The following is a 19139-nucleotide window of genomic DNA, read 5'->3' on the forward strand; positions in this document are numbered from 1 at the left end:
GCATGGGCTCAGTCTCTGAGCCGGTGGGAGGAGATGGTTGAGATGCGGAGAGGGGAAACACCGTTAACGTGAGCTCTCTTCCACGAGCTCGGTGACGAAGATCTACCCGTCGTTCTATGCGGATGGCGAGTGCAATCAAAGAGTCCACGCTGGAAGGAACCTCCCGGGAGAGAATCTCATCCTTAACCTCAGCGTGGAGTCCCTCCAGAAAACGAGCGAGCAACGCCGGCTCGTTCCAGTCACTGGATGCAGCAAGAGTGCGAAACTCTATAGAGTAATCCGTTATGGATCGATCACCTTGACCTAGGGAAGCCAGGGCCCTGGAAGCCTCCTTCCCAAAAACTGAACGATCAAAAACCCGTATCATCTCCTCTTTAAAGTTCTGATAATCGTTAGAACACTCAGCCCTTGCCTCCCAGATAGCTGTGCCCCACTCCCGAGCCCGACCAGTAAGGAGTGATATGACGTAAGCGATCCGAGCTCTCTCACTAGAGTACGTGTTGGGCTGGAGAGAGAACACAATATCACACTGGGTGAGAAAAGAGCGACACTCAGTGGGCTGCCCAGAGTAACATGGTGGGTTATTAACCCTAGGTTCCGGAGACTCGGAAGACCAGGAAGTAGCTGGTGGCACGAGACGAAGACTCTGAAACTGTCCAGAGAGATCGGAGACCTGAGCGGCCAGGGTCTCAACGGCATGACGAGCAGCAAACAATTCCTGCTCGTGTCTGCCGAGCATTGCTCCCTGGAACTCGACGGCAGTGTTGAGAGAATCCATAGTCGCTGGGTCCATCTTGGTCGGATTCTTCTGTTATGCTGGTGAATGAGGACCCAAAAGCGACGTAATAGTAACAGAGTCTTTATTCCAGTATTAAACAAATAATGATTCTCCTGGATATTATCAATGGTCAATCCAAAACAGGAAACTGAAATCCTCTCGTCAATAGAGAGGAACGACTGGAGACGCGACCACAGACTGCAGGTCGCTTCAGGAAGGCACTGGCCGTAGCTGACATAGACACCTGCTCACACGCAGCATCTGAAGAAGGCAAAGAACACGACAGGGCGGAACAAGGACACAGGAACAGCAAACATCAAACAAGAATCCGACAAGGACAGAAGCGGAAAACAGAGGGAGAAATAGGGACTCTAATCAGAGGGCAAAATAGGGGACAGGTGTGAAAGAGTAAATGAGGTCGTTAGGAGAATGAGAAACAGCTGGGAGCAGGAACGGAACGATAGAGAGAGAGAGCGGGAGAGGGAGAGAGGGAGGAGGAGAGAGAGAGAGAGAAAGAGGGAAAGAACCTAATAAGACCAGCAGAGGGAAGCACAGGGACAAGACATGATCAAAGACAAAACATGACAATATATACCTCTCTCTAATGTATATGACTATATCAGGATATATATACCTCTCTAATGTATATGACTATATCAGGATATATATACCTCTCTCTAATGTATATGGCTCTATCAGGATATATATACCTCTCTCTAATGTATATGACTATATCAGGATATATATACCTCTATCTAATGTATATGGCTCTATCAGGATATACATACCTCTCTCTAATGTATATGACTATATCAGGATATATATTCCTCTCTCTAATGTATATGACTATATCAGGATATATATACCTCTCTCTAATGTATATGACTCTATCAGGATATATATACCTCTCTCTAATGTATATGACTATATCAGGATATATATACCTCTCTCTAATGTATATGACTCTATCCGGATATATATACCTCTCTAATGTATATGACTCTATCAGGATCCACTTTTGACCATTTGACATCTTGTATTTACTGTTGTTTAGGCTGGTTGAATGAGTTGTCTATGAAAGCTACTTCATCTGCCAGAAAACAGGCGGCTGCACCAGTGACTGTAAGTTATGTGATTTCCTCATATGAAATTAAAAGTATGTTTGTAGCCTACGCAGTTACTAAATGGCTTTTGAAACTGTGGCACATATTGCTCGTTAACAAATAGATGTGTTGGTATGTAGGAAAGACGGGCAGACTCTCGTATTGTAGGTCTAGGTTACCTACAAACTATTATAAGGTTAGGACGATGTCAGACATTCAATAGTCAGAGTAGGTTGGAGCTATGATCACTGTTGTTGATAAACCTGATGGTCTCTGTGAACTGATCTGAACAGGTTTAGGCTGGTCATCTATGATATGTAGGTTACATACAGTACATTCTCTGTCCTGCTACTGGTAGGCCAATAACATTATGTGAACTGACCTGAACAGGTTTAGACTGGTCATCTATGATATGTAGGCTATATACAGTACATTCTCTGTCCTGCTAATGGTAGGCCAATAACATTATGTGAACTGACCTGAACAGGTTTAGACTGGTCATCTATGATATGTAGGCTATATACAGTACATTCTCTGTCCTGCTACTGGTAGGACTATAACATTATGTGAACTGACCTGAACAGGTTTAGACTGGTCATCTATGATATGTAGGCTATAGCTGAGGTATAGACCTGATCTGCATATCACTAACAAACCTCTGCTATATATTATAACCTAGTCTACTTTACATAATATAACATCTACATATCACTAACAACCCACTACTACACATTATAACCTAGTCTACTTTACATAATATAACATCTACATATCACTAACAACCCACTACTATACATTATAACCTAGTCTACTTTACATAATATAACATCTACATATCACTAACAACCCACTACTACACATTATAACCTAGTCTACTTTACATAATATAACATCTACATATCACTAACAACCCACTATTATACATTATAACCTAGTCTACTTTACATAATATAACATCTACATATCACTAACAACGACTACTATACATTATAACCTAGTCTACTTTACATAATATAACATCTACATATCACTAACAACCCACTACTATACATTATAACCTAGTCTACTTTACATAATATAACATCTACATATCACTAACAACCCACTACTATACATTATAACCTAGTCTACTTTACATAATATAACATCTACATATCACTAACAACCCACTATTATACATTATAACCTAGTCTACTTTACATAATATAACATCTACATATCACTAACAACCCACTATTATACATTATAACCTAGTCTACTTTACATAATATAACATCTACATATCACTAACAACCCACTACTATACATTATAACCTAGTCTACTTTACATAATATAACATCTACATATCACTAACAACCCACTACTATACATTATAACCTAGTCTACTTTACATAATATAACATCTACATATCACTAACAACCCACTATTATACATTATAACCTAGCCTACTTTACATAATATAACATCTACATATCACTAACAACCCACTATTATACATTATAACCTAGTCTACTTTACATAATATAACATCTACATATCACTAACAACCCACTACTATACATTATAACATAGTCTACTTTACATAATATAACATCTACATATCACTAACAACCCACTACTATACATTATAACCTAGTCTACTTTACATAATATAACATCTACATATCACTAACAACCCACTACTATACATTATAACCTAGTCTACTTTACATAATATAACATCTACATATCACTAACAACCCACTACTATACATTATAACCTGGCCTACTTTACATAATATAACATCTACAATTCACTAACAAACCACTAATATACATTATATATGGTGTAGATGTGGGGAACCTACTTTACATAATATGAAATGAAACAACAGATTGAAAGACAATAAATAGCCTACTTTTAAATAATGCAATTAATTGTGAGACATGGCCTTATGTTGCTGTACTGTCTATAACTACCTTAACAAACAGTGACTTATTATTATTATTTTTATTATTTTTGACAGTTACTATGGAGATGAAATGTCACAACTACATGTTCATGTGATGCATTAAATCATCTGACTGTTTCTATGTCTGTTAGTAAATGTTTCATAAGAGATAATTAATAAATGATAACAATATACATTCAAAAATGACTGTGTTAACCACAACCAACATGTTGGATCTCTGTTTAGGGGTCAGTTCTGAAAAAATGAGTCTCTCTGGGAAGAGAGAGGAGGGACCTGCTTCTAAAATGAGTCTCTCTGGGGAGAGAGAGGAGGGGGGCCCTGCCTCAAAAAGGAGTCTCTCTGGGGAGAGAGAGGAGGGGGGCCCTGCCTCAAAAAGGAGTCTCTCTGGGGAGAGAGAGGAGGGGGGCCCTGCCTCAAAAATGAGTCTCTCTGGGAAGAGAGAGGAGGGACCTGCTTCTAAAATGAGTCTCTCTGGGGAGAGAGAGGAGGGGGGCCCTGCCTCAAAAAGGAGTCTCTCTGGGAAGAGAGAGGAGGGACCTGCTTCTAAAAGGCGTCTCTCTGGGGAAAGAGAGGAGGGGGGCCCTGCCTCTAAAATGAGTCTCTCTGGGGAGAGAGAGGAGGGGGGCCACACCAAAGCTATGAGGTGAGATTACATTTTTTTAAATAACTATTAAGAGTTTATTTCCTAAATGCTATTTACACAATTTTTCACATTTGTTTTTTAATCAGAAATGGTTGCTCTTGGGTACCTTCAATACTACTGTTCTCAGATTTTTAATTAATAGATTTTAGATGTGTATGAAAATGTGTTTTTATCAAAATGCTTTATATCCATTGAGAACCCCTGCAGTACCTCCACAGACCCCGGATTGAGAACCCCTGCAGTACCTCCACAGACCCCGGATTGAGAACCCCTGCAGTACCTCCACAGACCCCGGATTGAGAACCCCTGCAGTACCTCCACAGACCCCGGATTGAGAACCCCTGCAGTACCTCCACAGACCCCGGATTGAGAACCCCTGCAGTACCTCCGCAGACCCCGGATTGAGAACCCCTGCAGTACCTCCGCAGACCCCCGGATTGAGAACCCCTGATTTAGCAGATGCTCTTATTCAGAGTGAATTACAGTAACTGCAGTCATCATATGATATCTAGGTGAGACAACCACATATCACAGTCAAATATACAGGATACCAACATTCCATTCCTGCTAAACGATGGATATATAGATATCTAGGTGGATATATAGACAGAACTTTCTTTACTTTCCACCACAACAGGACCAAGCGGATTGAGGAAGGAAGGAAGGAACTAAAGCAATGGAGAGAAGAGGAATGGACTTGGGAGGAGATCCTGGACGGCAAAGGACACAGTGACAACTAAACAGAGATCCAACATGTTGGTTGTGGTTAACACAGTGACAACTAAACAGAGATCCAGCATGTTGGTTGTGGTTAACACAGTGACAACTAAACAGAGATCCAACATGTTGGTTGTGGTTAACACAGTGACAACTAAACAGAGATCCAGCATGTTGGTTGTGGTTAACACAGTGACAACTAAACAGAGATCCAACATGTTGGTTGTGGTTAACACACTGACCCCTAAACAGAGATCCAGCATGTTGGTTGTGGTTAACACAGTGACAACTAAACAGAGATCCAACATGTTGGTTGTGGTTAACACAGTGACAACTAAACAGAGATCCAACATGTTGGTTGTGGTTAACACAGTGACAACTAAACAGAGATCCAGCATGTTGGTTGAGGTTAACACAGTGACAACTAAACAGAGATCCAGCATGTTGGTTGTGGTTAACACAGTGACAACTAAACAGAGATCCAACATGTTGGTTGTGGTTAACACAGTGACAACTAAACAGAGATCCAGCATGTTGGTTGTGGTTAACACAGTGACAACTAAACAGAGATCCAGCATGTTGGTTGTGGTTAACACAGTGACAACTAAACAGAGATCCAACATGTTGGTTGTGGTTAACACACTGACAACTAAACAGAGATCCAACATGTTGGTTGTGGTTAACACAGTGACAACTAAACAGAGATCCAGCATGTTGGTTGTGGTTAACACAGTGACAACTAAACAGAGATCCAACATGTTGGTTGTGGTTAACACAGTGACAACTAAACAGAGATCCAACATGTTGGTTGTGGTTAACACAGTGACAACTAAACAGAGATCCAGCATGTTGGTTGTGGTTAACACAGTGACAACTAAACAGAGATCCAACATGTTGGTTGTGGTTAACACAGTGACAACTAAACAGAGATCCAACATGTTGGTTGTGGTTAACACAGTGACAACTAAACAGAGATCCAACATGTTGGTTGTGGTTAACACAGTGACAACTAAACACAGATCCAACATGTTGGTTGTGGTTAACACAGTGACAACTAAACAGAGATCCAACATGTTGGTTGTGGTTAACACAGTGACAACTAAACACAGATCCAACATGTTGGTTGTGGTTAACACAGTGACAACTAAACAGAGATCCAACATGTTGGTTGTGGTTAACACGGTGACAACTAAACAGAGATCCAGCATGTTGGTTGTGGTTAACACAGTGACAACTAAACACAGATCCAACATGTTGGTTGTGGTTAACACAGTGACAACTAAACAGAGATCCAACATGTTGGTTGTGGTTAACACGGTGACAACTAAACAGAGATCCAACATGTTGGTTGTGGTTAACACAGTGACAACTAAACAGAGATCCAACATGTTGGTTGTGGTTAACACAGTGACAACTAAACAGAGATCCAGCATGTTGGTTGTGGTTAACACAGTGACAACTAAACAGAGATCCAGCATGTTGGTTGTGGTTAACACAGTGACAACTAAACAGAGATCCAACATGTTGGTTGTGGTTAACACAGTGACAACTAAACAGAGATCCAACATGTTGGTTGTGGTTAACACAGTGACAACTAAACAGAGATCCAGCATGTTGGTTGTGGTTAACACAGTGACAACTAAACAGAGATCCAGCATGTTGGTTGTGGTTAACACAGTGACAACTAAACAGAGATCCAACATGTTGGTTGTGGTTAACACAGTGACAACTAAACAGAGATCCAACATGTTGGTTGTGGTTAACACAGTGACAACTAAACAGAGATCCAGCATGTTGGTTGAGGTTAACACAGTGACAACTAAACAGAGATCCAGCATGTTGGTTGTGGTTAACACAGTGACAACTAAACAGAGATCCAACATGTTGGTTGTGGTTAACACAGTGACAACTAAACAGAGATCCAGCATGTTGGTTGTGGTTAACACAGTGACAACTAAACAGAGATCCAGCATGTTGGTTGTGGTTAACACAGTGACAACTAAACAGAGATCCAACATGTTGGTTGTGGTTAACACACTGACAACTAAACAGAGATCCAACATGTTGGTTGTGGTTAACACAGTGACAACTAAACAGAGATCCAGCATGTTGGTTGTGGTTAACACAGTGACAACTAAACAGAGATCCAACATGTTGGTTGTGGTTAACACAGTGACAACTAAACAGAGATCCAACATGTTGGTTGTGGTTAACACAGTGACAACTAAACAGAGATCCAGCATGTTGGTTGTGGTTAACACAGTGACAACTAAACAGAGATCCAACATGTTGGTTGTGGTTAACACAGTGACAACTAAACAGAGATCCAACATGTTGGTTGTGGTTAACACAGTGACAACTAAACAGAGATCCAACATGTTGGTTGTGGTTAACACAGTGACAACTAAACACAGATCCAACATGTTGGTTGTGGTTAACACAGTGACAACTAAACAGAGATCCAACATGTTGGTTGTGGTTAACACAGTGACAACTAAACACAGATCCAACATGTTGGTTGTGGTTAACACAGTGACAACTAAACAGAGATCCAACATGTTGGTTGTGGTTAACACGGTGACAACTAAACAGAGATCCAGCATGTTGGTTGTGGTTAACACAGTGACAACTAAACACAGATCCAACATGTTGGTTGTGGTTAACACAGTGACAACTAAACAGAGATCCAACATGTTGGTTGTGGTTAACACGGTGACAACTAAACAGAGATCCAACATGTTGGTTGTGGTTAACACAGTGACAACTAAACAGAGATCCAACATGTTGGTTGTGGTTAACACAGTGACAACTAAACAGAGATCCAGCATGTTGGTTGTGGTTAACACAGTGACAACTAAACAGAGATCCAGCATGTTGGTTGTGGTTAACACAGTGACAACTAAACAGAGATCCAACATGTTGGTTGTGGTTAACACAGTGACAACTAAACAGAGATCCAACATGTTGGTTGTGGTTAACACAGTGACAACTAAACAGAGATCCAGCATGTTGGTTGTGGTTAACACAGTGACAACTAAACAGAGATCCAGCATGTTGGTTGTGGTTAACACAGTGACAACTAAACAGAGATCCAACATGTTGGTTGTGGTTAACACAGTGACAACTAAACAGAGATCCAACATGTTGGTTGTGGTTAACACAGTGACAACTAAACAGAGATCCAGCATGTTGGTTGTGGTTAACACAGTGACAACTAAACAGAGATCCAGCATGTTGGTTGTGGTTAACACAGTGACAACTAAACAGAGATCCAACATGTTGGTTGTGGTTAACACAGTGACAACTAAACAGAGATCCAACATGTTGGTTGTGGTTAACACAGTGACAACTAGACAGAGATCCAACATGTTGGTTGTGGTTAACACAGTGACAACTAAACAGAGATCCAACATGTTGGTTGTGGTTAACACAGTGACAACTAAACAGAGATCCAGCATGTTGGTTGTGGTTAACACAGTGACAACTAAACAGAGATCCAACATGTTGGTTGTGGTTAACACAGTGACAACTAAACAGAGATCCAACATGTTGGTTGTGGTTAACACAGTGACAACTAAACAGAGATCCAACATGTTGGTTGTGGTTAACACAGTGACAACTAAACAGAGATCCAACATGTTGGTTGTGGTTAACACAGTGACAACTAAACAGAGATCCAACATGTTGGTTGTGGTTAACACAGTGACAACTAAACAGAGATCCAACATGTTGGTTGTGGTTAACACAGTGACAACTAAACAGAGATCCAACATGTTGGTTGTGGTTAACACAGTGACAACTAAACAGAGATCCAACATGTTGGTTGTGGTTAACACAGTGACAACTAAACAGAGATCCAACATGTTGGTTGTGGTTAACACAGTGACAACTAAACAGAGATCCAACATGTTGGTTGTGGTTAACACAGTGACAACTAAACAGAGATCCAACATGTTGGTTGTGGTTAACACAGTGACAACTAAACACAGATCCAACATGTTGGTTGTGGTTAACACAGTGACAACTAAACAGAGATCCAACATGTTGGTTGTGGTTAACACAGTGACAACTAAACAGAGATCCAACATGTTGGTTGTGGTTAACACAGTGACAACTAAACAGAGATCCAACATGTTGGTTGTGGTTAACACAGTGACAACTAAACAGAGATCCAACATGTTGGTTGTGGTTAACACAGTGACAACTAAACAGAGATCCAGCATGTTGGTTGTGGTTAACACAGTGACAACTAAACAGAGATCCAACATGTTGGTTGTGGTTAACACAGTGACAACTAAACAGAGATCCAACATGTTGGTTGTGGTTAACACAGTGACAACTAAACAGAGATCCAACATGTTGGTTGTGGTTAACACAGTGACAACTAAACAGAGATCCAGCATGTTGGTTGTGGTTAACACAGTGACAACTAAACAGAGATCCAGCATGTTGGTTGTGGTTAACACAGTGATAACTAAACAGAGATCCAACATGTTGGTTGTGGTTAACACAGTGACAACTAAACAGAGATCCAGCATGTTGGTTGTGGTTAACACAGTGACAACTAAACAGAGATCCAACATGTTAGTTGTGGTTAACACAGTGACAACTAAACAGAGATCCAACATGTTGGTTGTGGTTAACACAGTGACAACTAAACAGAGATCCAACATGTTGGTTGTGGTTAACACAGTGACAACTAAACAGAGATCCAGCATGTTGGTTGTGGTTAACACAGTGACAACTAAACAGAGATCCAGCATGTTGGTTGTGGTTAACACAGTGACAACTAAACAGAGATCCAACATGTTGGTTGTGGTTAACACAGTGACAACTAAACAGAGATCCAACATGTTGGTTGTGGTTAACACAGTGACAACTAAACAGAGATCCAACATGTTGGTTGTGGTTAACACAGTGACAACTAAACAGAGATCCAACATGTTGGTTGTGGTTAACACAGTGACAACTAAACAGAGATCCAACATGTTGGTTGTGGTTAACACAGTGACAACTAAACAGAGATCCAACATGTTGGTTGTGGTTAACACAGTGACAACTAATTATTGAATGTCAATTGTTCTCATTTATTCATTATCTCTTAGAAATAAAACATTTACTAACAGACACATCCAAACAGTCAGGTGCAAGTACTTTTTCTAGCCCAATGACTACTCAAAACCCGTCCACAAGGCCTGACAACTAGCCCCCCAAAAATAGCCCCCGAAAGGCCTACATCTTATTTTAGATAGATGGGCAAGATGATTTAGCAGGTTGCTTATTACAAATTGACAGATTCATTAATTTAACATGAATGTCAAGGATATTTTGAGGTAAGAACTGCTTCTGTTACCCAGTAACCTGCTGCAATAGGCGCTGGTCTGACCAATTGGATTCCACGCATCAAGATTGCTTTGATCACATGGACTCTGTTTCGGGTAAGATGTATACCATTGTTCCTGTTCCCAAGAAAGCAAAGGAATGACTAAATGACGCCACGTAGCACTCACTTATGTCTTCATGAAGTGCTTTGAGAAACTAGTCAAGGATCATATCACCTCCACCCTACCTGTCACCCTAGACCCACTCCAATTTGCATACCGCCCCAATAGGTACACAGACGATGCAATCGCCATCACACTGCACACTGCCCTAACCCATCTGGACAAGAGGAATACTTATGTAAGAATGCTGTTCATTGACAACAGCTCAGCATTCAACACCATAGTACCCTCCAAACTCATCATTAAGCTTGAGACCCTGGGTCTCGACCCCGCCCTGTGCAACTGGGTGCTGGACTTCCTGACGGGCCGCCCCCAGGTGGTGAAGGTAGGAAACAACATCTCCACTCCGCTGACACTCAACACTGGGGCCCCACAAGGGTGCATTCTCAGCTCCCTCCTGTACTCCCTGTTCACCCATGACTGTGTTGCCATGCACGCCTCAAACTCAATCATCAAGTTTGCAGACGACACTACAGTGGTAGGCTTGATTACCAACAACGACGAGACAGCCTACAGGGAGGAGGTGAGGGCCCTCGGAGTGTGGTGTCAGGAAAATAACCTCTCACTCAACGTCAATAAAACAAAGGAGATGATCGTGGACTTCAGGAAACAGCAAAGGGAGCACCCCCCTATCCACATCGGCGGGACAGCAGTGGAGAAGGTGTAAAATGTTAAGTTCCTCTGTGTACATATCACCGACCAACTGAAATGGTACACGCACACAGACAGTGTGGTGAAGAAGGCGCAACAGCACCTCTTCAACCTCAGGAGGCTGGAAAAATGTGGCTTGTCACCATAAACCCTCACTAACTTTTACAGGTGCACAATTGAGAGCATCCTGTCGGGCTGTATCACCCCCTGGTACGGCAACTGCTCCGCCCACAACCGCAGGGCTCTCCACAGGGTAGTGAGGTCTGCACAACGCATCAACCGGGGCAAACTACCTGCCCTCCAGGCAGTGGCGGTTCTCGCTTGTATGGCTCCCTGGGCGAAACCCCATTCAACGATAGGGATAAAACCGCTGCCGGAAGACCACATAGGACTTTGGAGGCTGGGCACGTGTCTACAGAGAGTTAACTTGTCCTGTTTTATTTACAAAAAAATACAAAAAAAAGAGGAAGATGACAACTGAAGTAAAAAAAAAAATGTAATGCTTTTTCAATTGTTATGACGTGACTGTTAAGAACTTAATGTTGTGCCGTTATGTTTGCACATTCTATTGAAAGGGATGATGTTACGGAGTCTAGTTGATAGGTAATCGACTAGCTGGGCTGTTCCCCGGACTCTGTGTGTAGGAACTTGAACAATGCTTGAACAAGGCTATTGAACTTGACATTTGTGTGTGTCTGTATTCTTTTATCCAACATATCATACTGAAAAACTGCTGACTGTCAGCAGCTCAGTTCTACTAACTAGTAATATCTCATTCCAGGTATTCATTCTCTTACTCTGTCCATTAGAATAGATTATTGTTCAGAAATACTTACTTTATTTTTCAGTCATCTCCATATAGTGTTTTCTGCTCTGTCATCTCAACATGGATCCTGAACAAAAGAACAAATTGACATTCTGTTCCACCCTGATAATAGTGTTTTATTGGTGTTATTCTGTTTTTGAGATGTATGTAAACATCTTATCCCATGTTCTGTAGTTTCTGCTGTCTGATCAGGCTGTTTCACATATCATATGTGTTGTGTGATGATGTTTTCAAAATCACTTCTTAAAGTAGGCTACCTGTGTGCAGTTTTATCCACTGTAATAATGTATTTATCTGATACTCTGTACTGGACCGTGGAGCCTACTGGCTACCTTTACCCCTAATTTAGATACCTTTCTGATTATAATGTTCTACATTTGGTGGGCCATTTTGATGTCAACTATAGTTTGATACATGCAGCTTCTCTTCTGCCATAAATTGTTGCCCCAGAATACTAAATAAAGTAGTTCTCTCCAGAATAATGTTTTACATTGATAGACTAAATAAAGTAGTTCCCTCCAGAATAATGTTTTACATTGATAGACTAAATTAAGTAGTGCTCTCCAGAATAATGTTTTACATTGATAGACTAAATAAAGTAGTTCTCTCCAGAATAATGTTTTACATTGATAGACTAAATTAAGTAGTGATCTCCAGAATAATGTTTTACATTGATAGACTAAATAAAGTAGTTCTCTCCAGAATAATGTTTTACATTGATAGACTAAATAAAGTAGTGCTCTCCAGAATAATGTTTTACATTGAAAGAATGAATGCATTAGTAATCTACAAGTTAACACTGGTAAAGTTGACCGTTTAGTTTAGGGACCGGGGAGAAAACACAATAACTCCAGAACAGTGGAAAGATGGTTCCTGTGTAAAATGTCCAAATGTCATCAGTTTGAACGGTTTTAAGGAAATTAAAAGCTGAGAAAAAGATGAAACACGTTTCTGATCAGGTTAAAAATACTGTTTGCTTGCATCATAGTGTCAGAGATAACACCTTACACTCTCATTCACATTATCTCAAGAGATACTGTCTGCTTGCATCATAGTGTCAGAGATAACACCTTACACTCTCATTCACATTATCTCAAGAGATACTGTCTGCTTGCATCATATTGTCAGAGATAACACCTTACACTCTCATTCACATTATCTCAAGAAATACTGTCTGCTTGCATCATAGTGTCAGAGATAACACCTTACACTCTCATTCACATTATCTCAAGAGATACTGTCTGCTTGCATCATAGTGTCAGAGATAACACCTTACACTCTCATTCACATTATCTCAAGAGATACTGTCTGCTTGCTTCATAGTGTCAGAGATAACACCTTACACTCTCATTCACATTATCTCAAGAGATACTGTCTGCTTGCATCATAGTGTCAAACACCTTTCACTCTCATTCACATTATCTCAAGAGATACTGAAATAAATCATATTTATCCACCCCTGTTCCCCAGACTAAATGAACATGTGTTGTTTCATTTAAATGACAAGAAATGCATAATTCTGCAGGAGTTAATATTATATTAATATATAGGCCTACAGTCAGTGTCCAGATTTCAGTTCATATTATATTAATTTATAGGCCTACAGTCAGTGTCCAGATTTCAGTTCATATTATATTAGATTATAGGTCTACAGTCAGTGTCCAGATTTCAGTTCATATTATATTAGATTATAGGCCCACAGTCAGTGTCCAGATTTCAGTTCATATTATATTAGATTATAGGTCTACAGTCAGTGTCCAGATTTCAGTTAATATTATATTATATTATAGGCCTACAGTCAGTGTCCAGATTTCAGTTACTATTCAATTTAACCCATATGAATTGAAATTAGGATTATTATGTTTATTTATGGATACAGGGACACTCGTGAACGGGATATCAAAGGTCAATGTGTGACAAATTGAAAATGTAGAGTTTCCATCAACCTCAGTCGCGATGCGCGCAACGTGGATATCAGAGAACACCGCAGTTCCGGGAGAGTAGTGGGTGAAACCATTCACCTCAGAAAGAGGGGTGATATGAATAACGTTTCCTTTCATTATGTGTTGTCGAATTCATAAAAAATAGTTTCTGCCATTGTAGTAAGGTTGTTAATACGAGAGGTCTTCAGACTTACCATTTTTGTATTATTTTCCTTGAAAGAACAAGTAGTGGGATTTGAGTGCTTCTCCCCTATTTGGAAAGTTGGTCTGCCTGCTGTTCCGTCTGAGATATTCTGAGAGCACGTCTCCTTCTGCTGGACATAAAAACTGTTTAAAACTGTATAACACAATAGTGTATCTGGAAAACTGGTTCATTTATCGCAAAGTCAATAGCGAATGTGACTATATATATATTTATGTTGCCGGTATTTATGGATATATTTATTGTGTATTTAAAGCATATTTCTGCAAGTTAATCGTGTCTGCTAGCTTAGCTAGCCATGGTAATGACGAGCTAACTAGCACCGTCAATCAGTGCACTGTAATGTCACGCTAGCTATTGCTAGCAGGTGATTTATTGGTAATTCAAGACTTCTTTATTGGAATATTAAGTGCATGTTTATTTTCTTACTACCTTAAAAGGTTTATATATAAGGGTTGTACTTGTGCTCTGTATTTATAGATTAATGTCACTTCACATTGAGGGCATGAATCATTACTGTTGTTCCTATCTAACAGTTATCTTGTGTCCTACCTAACCATGTATCATTACTGTTGTTCCTGTCTAACCATGTATCATTACTGTTGTTCCTATCTAACAGTTATCTTGTGTTCTACCTAACCATGTATCATTACTGTTGTTCCTATCTAACAGTTATCTTGTGTCCTACCTAACCAGTGAACGTGTGGCTGTGACCGTCCTGTCAATGCCTGTCCTGGTGACTCATTTTACATTTACATTTTAGTCATTGAGCAGACGCTCTTATCCAGAGCAATTTACAGTTGGTCCTGGTGACTCCTGGGCCCTTATTCATAAAGGAAGTGTCTCAGAGCTGATCTAGGATCAGGTCCCCCTCCATGTAATCTGATTCATTATGATCTAGGATCAGGTCCCCCCTCTCCATGTAATCTGATTCATTATGATCTAGGATCAGGTCCCCCTCTCCATGTAATCTGATTCATTATGATCTAGGATCAGGTCCCCCTCTCCATGTAATCTGATTCATTATGATCTAGGATCAGGTCCTCCTCTCCATGTAATCTGATTCATTATGATCTAGGATCAGGTCCCCCCTCTCCATGTAATCTGATTCATTATGATCTAGGATCAGGTCCCCCTCTCCATGTAATCTGATTCATTATGATATAGGATCAGGTCCCCCTCTCCATGTAATCTGATTCATTATGATATAGGATCAGGTCCCCCTCTCCATGTAATCTGATTCATTATGATCTAGTTGTCAGAGCTAGAGTGGTGATTGTCAGACCATGACACATCCCGAAAATCTGTCTTCTCACAAAATCGTGTGTAGAATCTGAACGGTTTGGCCAACAAACTATTCTGATACCACTCTATTGTAAACTGAGACTCGTACGGACACGATGGTGTTCTCCGTTCTGCTCTAGGAATTACAACAAACTAACAGGGTGGAAAGTGATATTAGGGGGATATAGAAAAACTTAAATTAAATAATATGAATGAAAAATGAATGAACAAATGAATGATTGAATGACATTTTATTTTCGTGTCAAATCGCCAACTTGCAACCCATCCCTTATAGGATTAATTACCACATAAACAAACATTACAATAATTCACTGTGGTAATTAAATGATGATTCTCCTTCCAGTGTTCTCTGCATTGAGCATCACATGAAGAATGAAAACAATGGAAGGTAAAAATCAAAACATAATAGTAAATAAGGTGATGCAAACAATAATTATATCACTAGAGCAGTAAAATAATATACATACATACACACTGTATATATAACATATACAGATAAATAAATACAGAAAAAAAGAGCACTAAAATAACATACATACATACACTGTATATATACACACTGTATATATACACATATAAATAAATACAGAAAAAAAGAAAACAGAAGGCATTTGAACCAAGTCTGGAACAAAGAGAAGATTCATATGGGAGACAAGTCTATACACAATCTATATACACATTTACCACATAGAAGTTAAATGTTTTTACAATTTAATTATAGGTAGCCCTTTTTCTTCTTTTCAAGGCTTTATCTAAATATTCCACAAACGGAAATACACAATAGACAAAAAAAACATTTAAATTTCTTCTCATCACTCAGCCACATACTGCCAGGGTATATCTGCTGTGCTTTCTGGAATAAGAGCAAGTGTATATCATGGTAGAAAGGGCAATAGAGGATTAAATGAATTTCATTCTCTATTTCTTCGAGGTCACAATAGTTACATAGTCTTTCCTCCATTTCACCACAATACCTGTTTCAATACACAGAGGCAATATCCCTGATCTGACCTGTTTCAATATGCAGAGGCAATATCCCTGATCTGACCTGTTTCAATACACAGAGGCAATATCCCTGATCGTACCTGTTTCAATACGCAGAGACAATATCCCTGATCTGACCTGTTTCAATACACAGAGGCAATATCCCTGATCTGACCTGTTTCAATACACAGAGGCAATATCCCTGATCTGACCTGTTTCAATACGCAGAGACAATATCCCTGATCTTCCCTGTGCACATAGCGATCTCTTGCTTTTAGGTAGGTTATACATAATATATCTCTCTGTCACACCCTGACCTTAGAGAGCCGTTTTATTTCTCTATTTGGTTAGGTCAGGGTGTGATGTGGGGTAGCATTCTATGTTTGGTTTTCTATGTTTCTTTATTTCTTTGTTTTGGCCGGGTGTGGTTCTCAATCAGGGACAGCTGTCTATCGTTGTCTCTGATTGGGAATCATACTTAGGTAGCTCTTTTGCCCTCCTTTCAGTGTGGGTAGTTGACTTTTGTGCGTGGCACTTTAGCCCTGTAAGCTTCACGGTTGTGTCTTCGTTTGTTGTTTTGTTGGGGACATTTTAAATAAAAGGAAAATGTACACTCACCACGCTGCACTTTGGTCTCATCCTTCCGACGACAACCGTGACACTATCACACACCAATTCACTGTTAATCAAACAAAAGGTTCTCCATGTGGGTTTATGATTCATCTCACACACACATTTTATTTTCATATTAAATCAACAGTTGTTTTTTAATCATATCTATGTCTCCCTTCATTTGGTTTTGGTTCAGATGTTCACAGTCAGACTGTTGAAAAAGCTCAGACATTTCAGTTGCCCAGGCTTCCCCTATGGATAGATAAATACAATAATCATGAAAAAAGTAATTGATGAAAGAGACTTCAACTAGGACTATAAAATAATGAAGAAATAGTTTAACATTTTGTTATTTTATGGCTTATATTCCTTTTGGAAGTTGATAAATAACACCCGGGGACAAAAACACCTACATCTTCTGACAAAATGAGTTAAAATGCATGAAATTCCCTTTCAGGATCCATATTTTGGTGTTTTTAAGGTAAAGGACACCTTTATATTTAAAGCCTTTTGGAATCCACATTTTACACTAAATAAGAACTGATATTTCCTGTGGACAGAAAAGGCACCACATGGTAGGAATGACTCAGCAGCAATCCCACACTAGTTTACTGTAGTCCACATGTTCCCTCTGCTTTATTCTAGATTATTAACCTGAAATACTCACTTTACTTGGAAACTGTGTTGCAGTTTAGAGATGAAACTATGAGATGCTCTGTCATCTCAAAATGGCCCTGTACAGATACTTTCTGTTTTCAGTTCCAACTGCAGTCAAGGCGTCCCCCTTCATATAACAACAGTAACCAGAGGGTGGAGCTAACAGTCAGTTTCAACTGCAGTCAAGGCGTCACCCCTTCATATAACAACAGTAACCAGAGGGTGGAGCTAACAGTCAGCTTCATGTGACAGCAGTAAATCATGACATTGTGTCGCATCTTGCTTCAATTTTATTATAGTCCTTCTTCAAGTAATCTCTCTTACATTATTTTTGCTAAACATATCATTTACTCGAAACCAGGTTTAGTTGTGTTTTTCGCCCTCCTTATTGTGTGACTTTAATAATTGTAAACAGGCCTACAAACCCAAAATGTTTTAATTTGAGAATGTTCATTTGTATGCTTCAAATATCAAACTGTCTTAAAATATTTGATGATTAGTTGAATCAAGTGTGTAAGTGCGGGTAAGAACAAAAGGATTGAGAAACCCTGAGATAAACATAAAACCGTATAATTGAAAAGCTCCTGCACCATCTTTACCAGACGTTTTACTGATAACATGTCGGGTAACTGATTCGTTTCCACTTTGAAAACTGCTGTCTGTCAGCAACTCAGCTCAAGTACCAGTTCTACTAACTAGTAATATATCATTCCTAGTATTCGTTCACATACTCTTTCCTTTAGAATTCATTATTGTTCAGAAATACTTAGACATCGTTTACGCACCTTTTTATTTGTAAAATATCGTTTACTCAACTTTGTATTTTTATAATTATCGTTTATCACTTATTATGCGTTTCTAGCGTTAAGCCTAAATACCATCGTGGAAACCGGGTCCAGGTTGGTCAGCATGATAAAGAATCATATCTCAAGCCTGTCTATTGAATGTCTGACTACGACCTAACTTTATAATAGTTATATGTAGCCAAGACTTACCAGTCTGCCCGTTTTTCCTTCAAATCAACGCATTTATCCTGCTTCTAATGTTGTCGAGAAATGTGCGCTACAGTTTCAACAGCTGTTTTATAAAGGCGTAGACCACACCCTTACTTTCACTTTCATCTGAGGAAATCACGTTCCTTCTGACGTCACTGGTGTATGGTAAAATAATGATGACAGAACCCTGTGAGATCTACTAACTAGTAATAATATGTAATTCCAGCTATTTATTCTCTTACTCTGTCCTTTATTGTTCAGAAAA

At 39.6% G+C, this 19139-nt stretch overlaps 1 protein-coding gene across 1 annotated transcript in view; it reads right to left on the reverse strand.

Moving 5' to 3' along the window:
• The window catches only part of LOC139568283 (NLR family CARD domain-containing protein 3-like), a 164683-nt gene extending 145815 nt beyond the window's left edge, over positions 1–18868 (reverse strand). The window contains exon 1 of the mRNA XM_071390064.1: positions 17229–18868. The gene's annotated coding sequence lies outside the window, so the exon portion shown is untranslated. The remainder of the gene's footprint in view (positions 1–17228) is intronic.
• Between the last annotated feature and the right edge of the window lie 271 nt (positions 18869–19139).

The sequence above is a fragment of the Salvelinus alpinus genome, chromosome 1, assembly GCF_045679555.1.
Source record: "Salvelinus alpinus chromosome 1, SLU_Salpinus.1, whole genome shotgun sequence".
NCBI lineage: Eukaryota > Metazoa > Chordata > Actinopteri > Salmoniformes > Salmonidae > Salvelinus > Salvelinus alpinus.